Source organism: Eschrichtius robustus, chromosome 12 (genome assembly GCF_028021215.1).
Source record: "Eschrichtius robustus isolate mEscRob2 chromosome 12, mEscRob2.pri, whole genome shotgun sequence".
Lineage (NCBI taxonomy): Eukaryota > Metazoa > Chordata > Mammalia > Artiodactyla > Eschrichtiidae > Eschrichtius > Eschrichtius robustus.
This window is the reverse complement of record NC_090835.1, coordinates 50,918,866-50,923,722: the sequence shown is the minus strand read 5'-3', so window position 1 is coordinate 50,923,722 and position 4,857 is coordinate 50,918,866. Positions and strand designations below refer to the sequence as shown.

Sequence of the window (4,857 nt, the reverse complement as noted above, 5' to 3'; positions counted from 1 at the left end):
CATGCCTTTGTACTTCGTATACCCCAGGCTTTGGAGGTAGGTTGGAATTTCTCATCAGGTTTTTGCCATAGGACTTTCTGCTCTGATGGAAGTGTTTACTATATTTCCATGCTGTCCAACATGGTAGCCACAAGCTAAACATGACTATGGAGCACTTGGAAGGTGTTTAGTGTCACTTAGGAAGTGATTTTTTAATTTAATTTTATTAATTTAAATTGAATGGTCAAAAATGGCTACTGTCTACAATATTGGACATCACAGTTCTAGACCCTTTCTCCTCCACCCTCAAGTAAAAGGATATATTTGATTCTAGAGATACCACCCTCTACCCTTTAACCTCTAACTAATTCAGTTAATCAGCTGAACTGATCAATTCTTTGTCTCCTGGTTTGCTGTCATGTATTCAGTTTCAAGTCCTGCCGTTACTCTGGGTAACTTCAGCTTATACACATGTAACTCCTGTTCAATGCCTGATGCCCCAATTCTTTTTTTTTTTTTTTTTACTTTTATTTGCATTTATTTTTTGCAGCATTTATTCCCGGGCCATAAGTTTTTGTTTCTTCAATTTCTTCTGGGATATCTTTTTCTTCTGGGCAACCTCCTCTTCTGGTTTAGGAACAATCTGTTCTTTTTCAGTAAGGATCATCTCAATGTGGCAGGGAGAGCTCATGTATGGGTTGATCCGACCGTGAGCTCTGTATGTCCTGCGCTGCATCTTGGGGGCTTTGTTCACCTGGATATGCTCAATGACCAGAGAATCTACATCTAAGCCCTTAAGTTCAGCATTACCCTCTGCATTTTTGAGCATGTGCAGTAAAAATTCAGCACTCTTTTTGGGCCACCGACCCTGCGTCCAGCCCCACTGTTTGGCCTGGGCACACCTACCAATTCCACCATTGTAACGACGGAACGGCACATACTGCTTCTTTAAAGTGACATCCTTCAGATACTTGGTGGTTTTTCAGATATGCATACCCTTAATGGCCTGGGCTGTTTCACGAGTGTTCTTAAAGTGAACACGAAGATTTGAACCTCTCGACTTGCATGATTTTGTGGGGTTTTCTGGGTCAAGTGAATAGCGAACCATTTTTAGAGGTCACCTCAGGCCGCTGACCGGAAAAGGCCCCAATTCTTAATATTCTTACATTTAATTTACTCTGCCCCATAAGTTACTCACACCTGAAATGTTAAAGTCAAACCATGCCATCTTCTGACAGCCTGCAACATAGCTGAGAGGAGAAAGGTTAGATAATGATGTTGTTTGTCTCTTAGATGGCCCATCTACTAGAAAGTGTTCCCTGGTGCTTCAGTTTATATTTAAGAAATCTTCCCTACTATAAACCACCACCAACCTGGTCCATGACATTGCAGCACTTAATACTATTCCAACATAATACACTGTAGCACTTAACAGCACTGACTGTAGCTACCTCTTGACTTCTCTATCTTCCCGTTAGAGCATGGGAATAAAACTTTCTTACTTACGTACTACTGCAGAACAATCACGTATAAGGTTCTCAATAAATGACTGGAGGTATGAGTTAGTGAATGAATGGACTCATTATTTTATTTGCCGAAGAGAGGAGGGACAGTGATTTATAAACAGATACCTGAAAACTACCTGAGACTCAGAGGAATTATAAACAGTGATCTGAATAAAGAAACAGGGCTGTATTCCATCTCCTGGTAATCACAGAGATCCAGGCTGGATCACAGGTATATTAGGGTAGTCTCTTCTTGATGAAGATGTGTATTTATAACTAGAACTTTATCTACCAGATCAATTTTGTAGGTGATAATTAGTAATTTCATCAGATTTAGAGCTATTACAGAGTTCTTAACTCAAGTTTCACAGCTTTTATTAGAACTTACACTTTTGGATTTTCTTGGTTGATTTTTTTTGTCTGTTTATTTTTTAAAACCACTTTATTGAGATATTATTGGCATACAAAAAGCTGTACATATTTAATATATACGATATTATAAGTTTGGAGATAAGTATAATATATTCTGTGAAACCATCACCACAGTCAAGATCATAAACATCTGTTACCATCAAAAGTTTCTCCTGTCTTTATTTTTGTGTGTATATGATAAGAACACAACATAAAATCTATGCTCTTAGCAATTTTTAATTATACATTACAGGTTTGTTTACTATAGGCACTATGCTGTGCAGAAGACCTCTAGGACTCGTTTATCTTGCATAACTGAGATTTTGTTCTCTTCGACCAATACCCCCTCATTTCCCCATTCCCCCCCCACCCCTAGTAACCATCATTCTACTCTCTGCTTCTACGAGTTTGACTTTTTAGATGACTCGTATAAGTGGGAGCATGTAGTATTTGATCTTCTGTGACTGGCTTATTTTACTTAGCATAATGTCTTCTAGGTTCATGTATATTGTCACAAATGGTAGGATTTCCTTATTTTTTAATATTCCATTGCATATAAATACCATGTTTTCTTTATCCATTCATTCATTAGTGGACATATAGATTGCTTTCATGTCTTGGCTATTGTGAATAATGCTGCGGTGAACATGGGGGGTGCAGATAGCTCTTTGAGATAGTGTTTTCATTTCTTTTGGATATATGCCCTGAAGTGAGATTGCTAGATCATTTGGTAGCTCTATTTTTAATATTTTGAGGAACCGCTATACTATTTTCCACAGTGGCTATACCAGTTTGTATTCTTAACAGTGTACAAATTTTCCCTTTTCTCCACATCCTCATCAGTACTTTATATCCATTGTGTTTTGTTTTTTTAAAAAAATAGCCATCCTAACAGGTGAAAGGTGTGAGGTAATATCTCACTGTGGTTTTGCTTTGCATTTTCCTGATGATTAGTGATATTGAACACTGTTTCATATACCTGTTGATCATTTGTGTATCTTCTTTCGAGAAATGTCTATTTAGATCCTTTGCCCATTTTTTAATTGAGTTATTTAGTTTGTGTTTGTTTTGTTATTTTCATTTTCTTTTTTTTTTTTTTTAAGATTTTTTTGATGTGGACCATTTTTAAAGCCTTTATTGAATTTGTTACAGTATTGCTTCTGTTTTGTGCTTTGGCTTTTTGGCCACGAGGTATGCGGGATCCTAGCTCCCTAACCAGGGATCAAACCCACACCCCTTGCATTGGAAGGTGAAGTCTTAACCATTGGAAGCCAGGGAAGTCCCACTTTTTTTCTTTTGCTCTTTTGTTTAATGTTTTTTTTATTGTGGTAAAAGTCACATAATATAAAACATACTATTTTAACCATATTTAACTGTACAGTTCAGTGGCACTAAGTACATTCACATTGTTGTGCAACTCTCACCATCATCCATCTTCCAAATTTTAACCTTCCTAAACTGAAACTCTATCCCCATTAAACACTAACTCCCCATTCCCCCTCCCTAGCCTCTGGCCCCTGGCATCTACCAGTGTACTTTCTGACTCTATCAATTTGACTATCCCAGGTACCTCGTATAAGTGGAATCAAACAGTATTTGTCTGCACCTAATGTATACTGGAATGCATTTATTTATTTATTTATTTATTTTATTTTTGGCTGTGTTGGGTCTTCGTTTCTGTGAGGGCTTTCTCTAGTTGCGGCAAGCGGGGGCCACTCTTCATCATGGTGCGCGGGCCTCTCACTATAGTGGCCTCTCTTGTTGCGGAGCACAGGCTCCAGACGCACAGGCTCAGTAGTTGTGGCTCACGGGCCCAGCTGCTCCGCGGCATGTGGGATCTTCCGAGACCAGGGCTCGAACCCGTGTCCCCTGCATTAGCAGGCAGATTCTCAACCACTGCGCCACCAGGGAAGCCCCTGGAATGCATTTTTAAGGTTATCTTAATATATGTCCTGCAGACAGATTGTACCTCTTTTTTTTCCCCCTGTGTTATACAGTAGGCCCTCACCAGCCATCTACATCATACATAGTAGTGTACATACGTCAATCCCAATCTCCCAGTTCATCCCACCCGCTCTCCCCCCTTGGTGTCTATATTTTTGTTCTCTATGTCTGTGTCTCTGTTTCTGCTTTGCAAATAAATTCCACAGATATGCGTTAATCTGTGATACTTGTTTTTCTCTTTCTGACTTATTTCACTCTGTATGACAGTCTCTATGTCCATCCACGTCTCTGAAATGGCACAATTTCATTCCTTTTTATGGCTGAGTAATATTCCATTGCATATATGTACCACATCTTCTTTGTCCATTCATCTGTTGATGGGCATTTAGGTTGCTTCCATGTCTTGGCTATTGTAAATAGCACTGCAGTGAACATTGGGGTGCATGTATCCTTTCGAACCATGTTTTTCTCCAGATATATGCCCAGGAGTGGTATTGCAGGATCATATGGTACCTCTATTCTTAGTTTCTTAAGGAACCTCCATACTGTTCTCCATAGTGGCTGTATCAATTTACATACCCACCAACAGTGTAAGGGGGTTCCCTTTTCTCCACACCCTCTCAAGCATTTATTGTTTGTAGATTTTTTGATGATGGCCATTCGGACCTGTGTGAGGTGGTACCTCATTGTAGTTTCGATTTGCATTTCTCTCATAATTAGTGATGTTCAGCATCTTTTCATGTGCCTCTTGGCCATCTGTATGGCTTCTTTGGAGAAATGTCTATTTAGGTCTCCTGCCCATTTTTTGATTGTGTTGCTTGTTTTGTTGATATTGAGCTGCATGAGCTGTTTGCATATTTTGGAGATTAATCCCTTGTCAGTTGCTTTGTTTGCAAATATTTACTCCCATTCTGAGGGTTGCCTTTTCCTTTTGTTTATGGTTCCCTTTGCTGTGCAAAACTTTTAAGGTTACTTAGGTCCCATTTGTTTATTTTTGTTTTCATTTTCATTACTCTAG

The 4,857-nt window shown here is 39.0% G+C and overlaps 1 pseudogene; it reads right to left on the bottom strand.

Moving 5' to 3' along the window:
* Positions 1-491: 491 nt before the first annotated feature.
* LOC137773391 (large ribosomal subunit protein uL22-like) lies at positions 492-1,122 on the bottom strand (annotated as a pseudogene).
* Positions 1,123-4,857: the final 3,735 nt, after the last annotated feature.